Source organism: Homalodisca vitripennis, chromosome 1 (assembly GCF_021130785.1).
Source record: "Homalodisca vitripennis isolate AUS2020 chromosome 1, UT_GWSS_2.1, whole genome shotgun sequence".
Classification (NCBI taxonomy): domain Eukaryota; kingdom Metazoa; phylum Arthropoda; class Insecta; order Hemiptera; family Cicadellidae; genus Homalodisca; species Homalodisca vitripennis.
Genome location: NC_060207.1, coordinates 80,259,940 through 80,273,643, shown reverse-complemented (window position 1 = coordinate 80,273,643; position 13,704 = coordinate 80,259,940).

Sequence of the window (13,704 nt, the reverse complement as noted above, 5' to 3'; positions counted from 1 at the left end):
AAAAACACACAAAATGGCGGCTATTGGCTAAACGAGACATTTCTCGACGTATGCTTATGTTACATTTTTTGTTTGAAATAATGAGTACTATCACTCAAAGAGCTTTGTGACACCTTTTTGTGAACATTCTGTATATAAAATGAACATTTGAAGCAGTTGTAATTATAACTTCCCTCAGTTGATCAAAATATATAGAAAAGTTGGTATTCCAAATATAAAAATTCGTTCTGCGTGCTTACTGCACTTGACAATATAAAATATGTTGTATGAATAAAGATCTTTGAACTGTGTGCTCTAAAATAGTTTCCAAGTATCGATGAAATCAATGAGGAAATATAGTCAGAAATCTCCATCTCTACATCCTCTTTTACAGCAAGGGTCGATATTTAGGCATCTATCAGAACTCTATCATGGAGCATCCCCCAAATTCCCAAGAATTTATGAGATCAGAAACGACTCTTGCGAAAAATACCGTAATGCAGCTCATTTCGGTGTGTTGTACTCGAAAGCCCAAAGATACAATTAAAGGGTTCTCATCAGACATATTTGCTTATATAGACTGACAATATAGATACTGTAAAGGTCAGAAAGAGTTGCCAATATTGGGATACCCAATATACGAGTATAACGTATCTTCTCATTACACCAGGAAATAACGTAGACTCCAAACATACCCGCTATCGAACGCCAATTAAAATTCTTTGAATTATAAAAAGAGTTTTACCTCAGAATTATTGTTTTTATTTCTACCCCTATTTCTGTCGTAAATTAATATGATACTAACCATAAGTTCGAACTTAATAGGAAAATATAAACCAACACATGTTGTAAAAATTAAGTCATAACTACGCAAAAGTGTTTTATTTAAAATATTTTAATTTCATATATGAAATCGATTTATTGTATTTGAAAGGATATTGCTGACTTAAGTGTTCTTGGAATTTTATAAGGACCCGGGAGGTAGAACTAGGTGTTTATAAATAACATGGTACTTCTATTCTTACAGTTATCCTCATATACGTAGATTAATATATTTTCATGTTATTGCATTAATAAAATACTAAATTATTAGTCAAAGTAGTTCCACGTAATTGCATAATGTTTAATACTAATAATTATAGTTTGCTCCAGGATACCCTGCTCATTTAAAGAAGCATAATAATAATGAAATTATTCGACATGATAATCAATTCAGAGGAATAGTAATGTTCATCGAGGAAGATTAATGTTACAAATACCAGGATGATTACACGTGTTATAAAATAGTGAGTTGGACCAATATATTTTTCAGGTTGGTAATAACTGCAGCTCCTGGAGAGAAGTCTTAGAGAGCTCATGCTGCCAGCTCTTCCTGATGTCCTCAGCCATGGTAAGTGTCCAGGACGTTTAAGGAAAACATGAGTTACCTTGCACGAAATTTCACACAATCTGTTCTGGATCAGATTAACATATTACTATAAAAATGTAGGTAATTACATCCACTTTTTCTCTAAAGAATAATAATACGTTTTCCGTGAAAATAAAAGTGGTCACACCATTATTATGAAAAGAAAGTATATCGTGAGTTGAATTGGCTAAGGAAGAGACGTATATTTAAAATAATTTAAAATAAAACTAGTATTTTGGCGACTGAGATACGTTTTGCGTAAAGTGATATGTATCCTTTTATAAAATAAACAAGGTTTGAGGTTATGTATGGGATATTACTTTTTATGGGAGTTTTAGTTTAAAAATGGTACTTTTAGACGCTCAGTTTGAAGTAGTTATTCTCTTTGTTACTACCGAATAGCTTGCCTGCCTCTAGTCTGAAAGTAATCAAGCATGCACGATTTAGAGTTGTTGAATTAAGGAGAGGCCCTCTTATTTCTAACGGATTTATTTGTTTTGACAAAAACGTAATTAAAACATCAGTTATCTGTATCAGTGTCTGCCAATCCTTAGTCATTCTTAGAAATCACTGGGAGTGGCCCAAGTTTGATGAAATGTGACGTTTTAATTTATGAGGATACAAAACGATTATATATATTGGATTTTTTTGCTTCATGAATTCTACAAACAATGTTTTCAATACAATTTGTATGATTTTGATTATATTTAAATTATTTAATGCAGAACAGAATTGGAAAATTGAACTACAACAAGTCTAAGTGTTGAATGAAAAATGGGAAGAAACTACGTTTTTTTACTGATCATTCTCCCAATTCAAAAACGATTATACTAGAGATCGCGATTATTTTACACAATTTACACAATTACACAATTATTTCATTTCTGAGGGTGTATTTAAAGTATTCAGAGATAAAGTCTTTTTCTAATATGATGGCTGAATAAGAAACGTTAAAACACGTTTACAACAACAGGAGTACGCATAAGAATAAAACTTCTCAATGAACATCTATTGTGAATTAATCATGTATTCTCAACAAGTAAGAATAATATACCATCAACAATTTTTATTTAAAATGTTTTCAACACTATATAGGTACGTCATAGTGGTGTACTTGATGATGTATCTCATTTATACTGAAATGTACATAGTGCCTTTGGGTGTACACAAGAAATGCAACTCTTGCAATGCTTTATATTGAAGGACGACAAAAGTGGCAGTCGAACTGCCATCTGTGGAGTGACAGGTAAGGTAGCAAATATTTGAAAAGAAACAATTAAAGTTACGTGGTGCAGTCGTAGAGTCGGATCTCAAAACTAATTGAAATAATTCCCAAACTTCAACACAAAATGTCCGAATGAATGATTTATCTCAACAACAATACAACAAAATACAATAAAATATAGGGGGAGTTAAAATTAATACGAGAAGTGTTAGTTGTATATTGTTTTATGTTTTCTAGGCACAATGTTTCAGTCAAATCGGATGAATCATTAGGCGTGCTTAGAGAGTATCATATAAGAAACCCATGTTATTTATGTAATATTTAATCAAATTGGTATATTTTATTAGATTTAGGTTTTAATAATCGATTGGATATATAGATCTACGTATAGGAAGATGCCTTTGAACTCCATCCAGCAGTGTAGTAGAATCTACACTTCCTTCCAAATACTGAATGAAAAGTCACTTCTTATTTTCCACTTTTGGATTTAATATAAATTGTATGACCAAAAACCGTTTAAGAAGTTATATTCCTATATGTGGCGTTCCGAAGAATAATGTAATAGAAGGGAAGAAATAAAAACCATAAATCTGAAACAATTTTTGAGCAATTTTGAGCAAGCCAAAAGATAACATAATATTTTTAATTTGTTGATAAAATCAATGTTTTTAGTGTAGATATATAATATTGCAATTAATATATACCTCATATCATTAATTATGTATTGATTGTTAATGATAGTTACATTATTCTTACAAATAAATTGATAAAGGTACTTTTTGTGATACGACTCAGGTAAAGTTTTTAAACAGAAGATTCCAAAGAAAGATCTGCGAACACGCTCTTAAGACAGTTTCTATTGCTGGTGTCGTAAAAAAGATATTACAGATGGTGAAGTGTAGTAATCCTCATGAGGGAGTCTGCTATCCCACATTTCTCCATAACTTCATGAAAGGTTACTCGCAGGTACAAACTTGTTGTCGTTTTTGGCAGTGGCAGGTTCTGCAGTGGGTCAAACAGTTCGCGATAAGGTCATGTTGATACTATCTAACCTAACCTCCAAACGGGTGTTTGACAAGGTCCTTCATTTTCTGGATTTTCTTCTGGATATTATCAAGTATAAACTATCTCAAGTCTTTCGGTTACAGGGAAGTTTCTTGCATGCTGATGATTGCGATTCTGGGGCTACAGTCACCTTTACACTAGCCTAAAAGGGCTAGTGTAGCCTAAAAAGGCTACAGTCACCTACAGTAGCCTTAGTTTATTCCTGGTCGTTGGGCTACTGTCTTGGAAGCTTTTGTGAACATTACGTCCTTAGTCAGACTTTATGACGTCAGACTTTTACACATGTTCGGAACTTTTGTAACATTTTTGGATCACAATTGTACAGTCAATCATCATTCCGCCGGGAATGGAATATTTTGAATCATTTAGTTAAAAACCTACTTTGTAAAAACATTTAATATACGTTTTTTAAACCTCTAAACGTATTGTAAATACTATAACAATTTAAAATTTCATCTCTAAGGCATATTCTTAAAAAATAGTTATTTTCATCATGTGGATACTCTTATAAATAAGCAGAGCTCTCTATATTGTATATTTGGTCTTTGTCGATTCGTCGTGCACCAAACGACGTGTACCAAACGGGTATAAAATGTTATGAAAATTACATTGTAATGACATGAAACTCGCTCAAAGAGTGTTTTTGTAGATTTTTCATTTGTTTACAAATTAAATGTTGGTTAATGTTAAGTTTTTAATACCTATCCACCATACAGTTTTCAATGGATGCATGGTTCTCTGACGTCAGCCGCCTAATGACATACTATGTACACATAAATGGACCACTTTGGCCCCAAGTTCCCCAGACGTGCGCTGCCAGTCATGTGGGCCGTGTTGGCAGCCGTAAAACATTTATAGTCGGTAGCGCCATATGTTCAAGGCCACACTAACAGTTATTACATTAATTGCATCTCACTTTTATGACATTCGATAAGGCAGCAGTCGGCACTAATATGCAGCCACTAACCGCACCACTCCGTTCCGTTCTAACTTTCATGAACTCTCGATAATTTCAGAGTCTCATCTTCGCTCAAACTCTCTTTCTGCTTGTGTTACTCACTAACGCACTGGGGCAAACCCGCATTAGACCTAAATTGTTTCTTTATTAACCGTTAAACTGCAATTTAATATGAAACAAATATGTTTTATGTACTATTTAGTTCCATGTTCTTTATGTGAGAATCAAATAAAGAACAATGTGTGCACCAAAGTTACTCATCTTCAACTACAATGACAAAGAAACGAACAACTCGTATATAAAAAATAACTTATACAACTCGTACATAATATAAGAAATGCACTACCTGGATAAATCTATTTTTAAAATGCGAAATGTGCTAAATTTGTTGGATTTTCTAAGAATGGGATTAACAGCTTGTGCATAAGACACTAACATCGCGTTGCGGCGATGGAAATTTGTCAATACTTTGTACATAACGTCTAAAAAGTAATTGCACATAGTTTTTTAAACTTACACATAGTGCCTTTTTGGATGAATAAATTGCAAATAACTCTTTTTATTAAACAAGTAATTCGAACATAACCCATTTTATCAATGGTTTATTATAACTAAAACTGTTATCTACTTAAATATATCATAACAATGTGTAGAACTAATTTTTGTTTTGTATTAGGCTCGTACTCACACATCGTACATACAACGGATCTTCCCGCAAACTATTAACACATAAGCAGGAGAACTCTTGCAGAACCAGACGTCCTAATATTATAAGGTTCAGTCGTACAACACTTTAAGTTATAAAAATGAAGTATTGATCTTTCACAAAGTTATTTTCTCAAACTATATTCACCTATGTGCAATTTTGTCAGAATCGTTAAAAAGCCACGGTTAGTCCTCATGTTTAATCCACAGATTGAAATGCCTGTGGTGTTAGTACATTTTATTACCAGATTAAAAAGTCTCATCTGGCGGGTATCTCATAGGAAAGGTAGTATGCTCCAGAACTCATATCAGAGGAAAAATATAGTTGCGCTAAATAAATATATAAATAACGTAATTAATTCAGATTTCAGTTGTTGTACACCGATCAGCGTCGTTTAGGCGATATCATTCACAGGGTGTCCACAAATTACTCTATCAACCTGCACAATTTGATTTGTCATCAACTCATTCAAAGTAATACAAATATGTAATTAAAGTAATAAAAATATAGAATCAAAATATTGTGTAAGCAAATGTTTTAAGTGGTATTTGATTGACGTAAGAAATGTCATATAAGGTATAGTCCTGTCTTATTTAGTTTACCGTCTCTTAATCTGCTTATGTTTTTTTAGGGAAAAGTTATATTATCTTTGACAAATTGAATAAAGGTATGAAGTTCACATTATTATGCAGATTTATTCTTAAATTTTGTTTTATTTATTTATGTATTTTAATCAAATACCACTTAAAACATTTGCTTACACAATATTTTGATTCTATATTTTATTACTTTAATTACATATTTGTATTACTTTGAATGAGTTGGTTAACAAAAATTGTGAAATAAAATTAGATTAAACTTTATTTATTTAAATGTAAGCTAATTTACAATTTAAAGTTATAGGCCATTGATATCATTGTTGATTGTACTTCGCAAACAATATCATTTACAGTAAGACAACAGTATATTAATAAAATGGTGTAAATTAATAAATAACATGACATAAGCAAATTAAATAAAATTTAATTATTTTATATCATTATATATATTAGACAAAACAAAATTTACTGCATAGAAACAGATTTTACAACTTTGTGTACAAAATAGCAACAATGAGCTCGTAAAGTCAACCGTTAAACGCATCAATCAGATGCTTATAATCAGCAGTTTAACAACATTGATAACACAATTAGTGCATTTTAAGTGAGGGGTGGTGCTGTAACTCCTTTACTGTTTGGTTATTATTTGTCGTATCGAAATAAACTTGGTATCAATCTTTCATAAAGTCCATCTTTTTCAGTTATAATAGTTTTAATTTTATAATGCCACCATTTAGAAACCTGATACGATATTTTTCTAAAACAGGTCTTAATTAAGCTAAATATTTTGTGAAGTTTGAAGTGTATACCTTTATTCAATTTAAAGATATACATTTTTCTTTTATATCACACAAAAATACAGACAGACTGTAAACTAAGCAAGATGGAATTGTACTTTATATGACATTTCTTACTTAATTTGACCACACAGATAAAATGATGGAGTTTGACAGAGTAATTTAGGGACAACCCTGTATATAAGTAGGGTCTCTGGTAGTAGTTTCTTTAAGAACATTGGACATTAGAAAATAACCTACTCTCTATGTTACTTGTAAACGATAAATTAAATTGTTCTATAATATTCATGAAACTCTAGTAAAATCTGTTATTATTTCATATCTACTATGCAGCGGTAGAATTCAAATGACAAAATTGGTATAAGAGACACTTTTCAGCTTTAAATATTTTATAACAAACCGCCAGACCATGAATAATTGTATCTTATTTACGTATCTGACGGTCGGTATTAAGGATATCAAGCTAAAATGTGACATATGGAAATATATAGTTTCAACCTTTTCAGTATCCTACCAAAACTAAGTCAGCTGGCGATCGGTTTTATTCTTAATGAAGATTTCGATGTCGATATGACATAAACTCCAGGTAACAACAGAAATTAGCTCTCAGCTCTTGGACGTAGCTGAGGTTTGCAGTCGAGATGTTTAATTTTTGCCAATTCTCTTGGACGAAAAATTCTAACACCTATAAGCACTATTTTAAATCCAATTCATTGAACTGACTGTTTTTTCTAGACTCGTATGTCTCGATAGTGACCAGATTATAAAACTGACATAGAATGTACACTACATAACACAGTATTTTAGTTTATAGTCAGTATAGCATATGATGGAGTTTGATACAGTAAGTTAAAGACACCCTGTATACAAGTACGGCGTCGGACAGTAGTTTCTTTTAGAGTACTAGAAATAACTTGTTAGTTGTACACGGAAACCAGTTTTCATAATACCAACCCAAGTAGTTTAGGGTTAGTATAGTACATATTTCTGTAAAGGCGTTGCTTCCCTAAAAACGAACGATATCTCCGGGCGTGATCGTTGAGACTAAACTGGTGATTTTTCCAAATTAACCAAATTGTGTTCAACGATAGTGTTCAGACATAGCCATGGAACTGCTGATTTCCGAATATGGATACTATCATTGCTTACACTCATACGTTGAACACTGTTTAGTATGTGATTTCCAATTACTGCTCATTTATGTTATCTTCACAATTATCTTTGTCTATTAATCTTTGTACCCGAAATAGCCAGAAACGTATACAAAACATTTTTAACATACAAAGGAGAACACATACGGAAAAAATCAAATTTGAATTTTTATTTAAATTGCGTATACAGGTATATATATATATGTAAAAATTCAAATACATAATAAGAGATATGTTCTTACCTAAATATATATATATATATCTCTTATTATGTATTTGAATTTTTACACAGAGATAAATGTCAGTTTTTGAATCTATTGAAAATCGGTTACGTAATATCATAATGTTAAATATGTTATTAGACATTTAAAAAACTTGCTGAGAAACATTCCAACTTCAAACACACAAACATCAACTATTCATTCCTTTTTGCTGTTTTGATATGCTAGGTTTTAATGGTAATTCCTTCAAATTATTTGCAACTCAAGGAAGGGAATCAGTCACTTTATGACACTTGAAAATCAAAATTGTGCATGACTGTTTTTAAACAACTAATTGTATGGGTTCAAGGCGAAAGGTAAGATAGTCTCATGTTAGCTGGAATTGACTTCCAAATGTTTGTTTTTAAATGAGATGAGTTGTAGTTGTGGTTGATTTATTTCTTAATTTCTTAAATTCAGAATATGTAAATTCAGAACATGTTTGTTAAATTCAGTAAACAAAACATGTCCCTACGGCCTAGACACAGAGGCCGTTGAAAGCCTCTAATAGCACCCAGACACCGGTCTTATTTTTTATTTACAAGTCCATTAATTCAATTAGTATTGTATCCTCCATAGTGTAAGAGTAATGCACAACCAACACAGTCAAGTCGTATTAATGTTTGATTGCCACTTTTCGGTACGGTTCCTGAGCGGCGCGGACTGGCGACCGCAGTCTCCGGGTAAGATACATGGCCGCGGTAATCCAGCGGGACACTGACGACGTGATTATGACTGTTGTGACTGAGCCACCTGACCCTTGATCACACCAGTTTACGGTTACTACCGCCTGTGATTGTGATTTATGCTGTCTCCGGTCACATTTACCCCCCACGCCACCCCCCCTCCCTATACTCCTCCCAACGCGTCGCCTCCAATTTGTGTCCTGGCCAGATCTGTTTGGGCTTTCACTGACCAGTTTCATGCCTCATGATAATGGATCAGATTCGTTAAGCGAAAGCCTTATGTGCTGAATTGAAATCCTAATGTGGAAGCCGGCAATATGGGGCCAAGGGTCATCGTTTCATTCACCAAAACCAACTTATCAGAGAACTTAAGGTAAGGATCGTATACATTAATAACAAATGGAGGTGTATAATAACACTAATAACAGTAAAGTTTGTTTTGAATGAAAAGATATGTAATGCATAACCTTTTACTTTCTAGAGAATACGTCCGCATCCATATGGGGATTTTGTGGCAGAAAATTTATTCGTAAAGCATACAGCACACAGCCTCATCGTTTTTAGTGGCAAAAGAGTTTATTATTGAATGCAATATCTTCTCATATACTGATACATAATCTAGAATATAACTTTCGATAGAGAAATAAATGCTAATTACAGAAACTTATTCGAATTTAATCTCAGGAAGATCATCTGTTTGAGAGAAACAAACCAGTCCATTCGCCAAAATGACTTAGAAAATAGTTGTCATAGAAATCGAATATTTCTATATTTTGATAAATGCCTAAAGTTTGCTTTCAATGAAACACGTGCTTATTTTATCATTATTACTTGTAGAGAAATGAATAAAGGTAATTCGAACATTTAGAAAAACAATTCTTGAATATACGAGGAATAAAACTCTCTCAACATTTTAAATACCTGAATTATATTGAAGCAAGATTAGAAAATTTAAAACTTATGTATATTTAAAAACAAATAAACCAAAACTTATTGATTTCATATGTTTTGAAACAATGCTATTTGTTTCAAATAGAATTATATACTGTATTTATGTATAAGGATATCATACAAAGTAGTAAAGCCAACCAAGCATTACGAGGTGTATGTAAATGCAAATTTCTTCATTCCGGAACTCAACTTTGTAGTTGTTATAGCCATTATTATTAAAGTCCTCCCAAAATTCCTGTAATTATAGTTTTTATATTGTGAGGTATATACTCATATAAGTATTTTTGTCCTCTTCTTTTGGCTCACTTCTAATAGTTTGATCCTGAATTCTCCGGCCATTGACAAACACATTTCTTAAGCCTAGAAGGCTTGATTCTAGACCGTGATGCAATATAGAAATGTTTAGCTTTGTACCAACCAGGCTTACCGTCGCTAAGTATGCAGAGCACTTGAACCTGATATGACCACGTCTGAAATCCCACGGAATTCCTGACCGATGATTTCAACGGTCAACCCGGTCTCAAAATTTAAACTTGTAGAATTCTGCTATCCCCATTTTGTCCTCATATACAACCATAGGCCAATTATATATACATAATTAATGTAACGACTGGACCTTTGGACCTTCTATAATTTTGTCGCCCGGGGCAAACGACTCCCCCTGCTCCCCCCCCCCTCCAGTTGCGGCTCTGCATATACCAGTACATTTCTAGCTAACGTTTAATAAAACAATACACCATTAATTTATTTAAATTAAAATTGTTCTAATTTACTCTTGGATGATTTTTAACCCCATTTGTGTTTGAGTTTGAATTGTTTTTACGAGCATCCTAATTAAATTTTATAATATTATATGACTTGAAAAATTAAAAATAGAGATGAAATAAAAATATTTAATATAGAAGGAGTAAGTGTATATTAAAGTGTATTAATATTTTGGACGTTTAATATTTTTTTAACCACATGACTGCACTCAAAGACAAATTAAGATTAAATACGTGTGGAATGAACGAGGATGCCCTGTGTATTATTCTTGTTACTACCTAAGATTAACTAATCTTCAGAGAGTTAAATTTAATTTTCAGTCACCTAGGAACCGAGGGAACTAAGTGGACGTGGGCTTAAAACCACTTATCTTTTATCAATGAACCACACAACATGTAAGAGTGTGAATGTTTCGAAAGAGTTATAATGTCATGAACTGATTTTTGAGGTTTAACAATTAGTTCTACAACGATATTTGTTTTCATTAATTTGTTCTGTTTAAACCCCCTAAGAGAAGTACAAAACTTCTATCATTGATCTGATATTAACGTTGTTTATCCTAGTTCGTTTAGTAAAACCTAAAAATGAAAGCGTTTTATAAAATATATCCTTTAAAATACTTAGCATGCATAGTGAAAGCCGACTCCTCCGAATACGCCTTGAGATCCTCGTACGACCGGACGATTCGATACGGCTACAGCTTGAAACCGGCTGTAAAATTTACATAACGGTGATCTTGGCGAGTGTCTGTTGTACGGCAGTAAATCATCACGTGTCGTTATCACTACACGACACTTCTGCGGCCAAATACAGTGTTTGACAATCATCAATGGTAACTCGTATCAATGGGCAAGCAGCACTAAATATTTATAAGTCCGTCATAACAATGGTCCAAAAAGAGGAACTCCGTAGTCACGATTCGCCAAGGAGTTGGAAGCGCCCTAATGATCCTTGTTTTTTGTCACTAAATGCAAACAGCGAAAGCCATGTGTCCGTTGGAGCGTAGGCCTATGCTAATGACGGATCATAATATATGTAAATATGATGAGTCACATCCTGTGGCGGCAAGCGACGCTAGATTTATGTGGCAGTGGATCGCTGTGGCTGCGCTGTACGGAGCAGTGATCTTGAAGGCACTGCCTGCAAGACTTCAAGAGGCTGCTGCCAGTGGGTGTGGCTTGGCTAGCGCGAAGAGCCACAAATTCACGTCCACTAAATAGAAGAAGATCACGTATTATAGGGCGAACAGACCCTGAACTGAATGTTTGATGCAGGAAGAGTCATTTATATACAATATTTTCCTTAACACTCGGTTATATTAAACAAGCAATAACAAGAACGCGAACATAAAGAAAACTCATTAATTACGATTTGCCTAGAACAAACAACAGAAAACTTAAAAATAAAAAGAGTTACCGAATCTCACTATGTTAACATTAGCACGTTGTTGGATGCACGTAATATGTCCCAGAATAATCCGTAAACGGTGAATGAATCAGTTCTTTCTTTTAATGGGAGAAGTTAGGTCCATTCGGTACTTTCTTACACTTTATATTTGTCGATAAATATATGTTACATAATGATTTTTAACTACGAAAATTATTCATATCAAAAAAGCATATAAAAAATAAAAATTAACTTACCAAAACTAAAAATAAAACTAAAAAATTCGAGACCTGTTTTAATAGACTACATAAGCTTAAAGAGTTAACATATTCATGATATCAACCTAGGACTAGCAAGTTCTTTAGAAGTAATAAAATATACTTGTTTTTAAAATACCAAACAGCACAAAGAGAAAGTTATACAATTTAATTACAGTTATAAAAAGAAAAGTATAAATAAAAGCAAAACATAATCGGTGGAGAATAAAAGGATAAACAATATTCATACAGCCTTGAATTCATTCTTTTTGTTAGTAACCAAGACTAGTCACTCCAGGCCATCCTGTACAAGCAGTTATACAAGAAGCTGTACCAACAGCTGTACCTGACCGATCCCGGCTCTCGATATATATTTTATGGTCGCTGGAAAGGAATTCCACATACGGCATGCAGTTACGACAAACGATTTGTATTTACAGTTGTTTTATGATAAGAACAATGTGGTGTCAGTCATAATGGGTGCTTTAATAGTTTTACCCCAGAGTTTTCAAAATTAAAACCTTATGTTCCGCGTGTCTAAAGATGAAGATTAAGAGGTTATTTCGAAAAATCAGGGTTTCGATTACTTTTGGTCATATTATGATCGATAGAGACATCAGCTTTATTAAGCCGAAATCAGGGTTGCACAATGGGATTAGAATTGGAGATGGGATGAATATTTTTGAAACTGGCTACTTTCAAGTAGTTAGTCTGTATATGGTTAGCTGACACTGATTTAACATTTTATATGTGAATGACAGTTGGTGTATAAAGCTGGGGAAAATACGACACTATAAAATTATCGTTTAATGATTTTAACCCTTTTGATACCCTTCCATTTCGACACTAAATCTAGTGCAGCTGGCGATCTATTGTATCTCAGGGGAATAAATAATAATAAATTTAAGGACAGACCAGGTTAGTTTTGCGCTTATGAAATCAATGCAAATTAGGTTTCGACTGCTGAACTATTTTTTTACAGGGCTTTCTTCATTTTATTCCAATTATTTTATTGACGGAATTTATAATCATATATTTGAGTGAACATATATATAATTATTATTATAACAGTGAGTAATTACATTTTTAATATTTTATTTCTGCTGTGGTTTGTAGTATTTAAACGTTTATAATACTAAAATAAAAAAAATATATTATTTAAAATCTTTTATATATTAAGATTTTGCTAAATTATACGCCGAATTAAACTATTGAAAGTACACACAAATCTACGTCTATATCATTCCTCATCAAATTTACCAATCACTAGAAAATTAAAATCAAATTTCGTTTGGATTTGTCCAATAAAGGTACTTGGTAACAGGAGATATATTGAGGTTACCGTTTTAGTCTTTAGTGAAAACTCATTATAAGAATGATGTTTATATAAACATTGCTTAACAAATTTACTGCGATAGTGTATACGGAAAGTATGGTAAACATTTTGTCAGATAACATTGTAGCGTTAGAATTACAAAATTATAAATTTTGTATTTTATTAATTATTATAT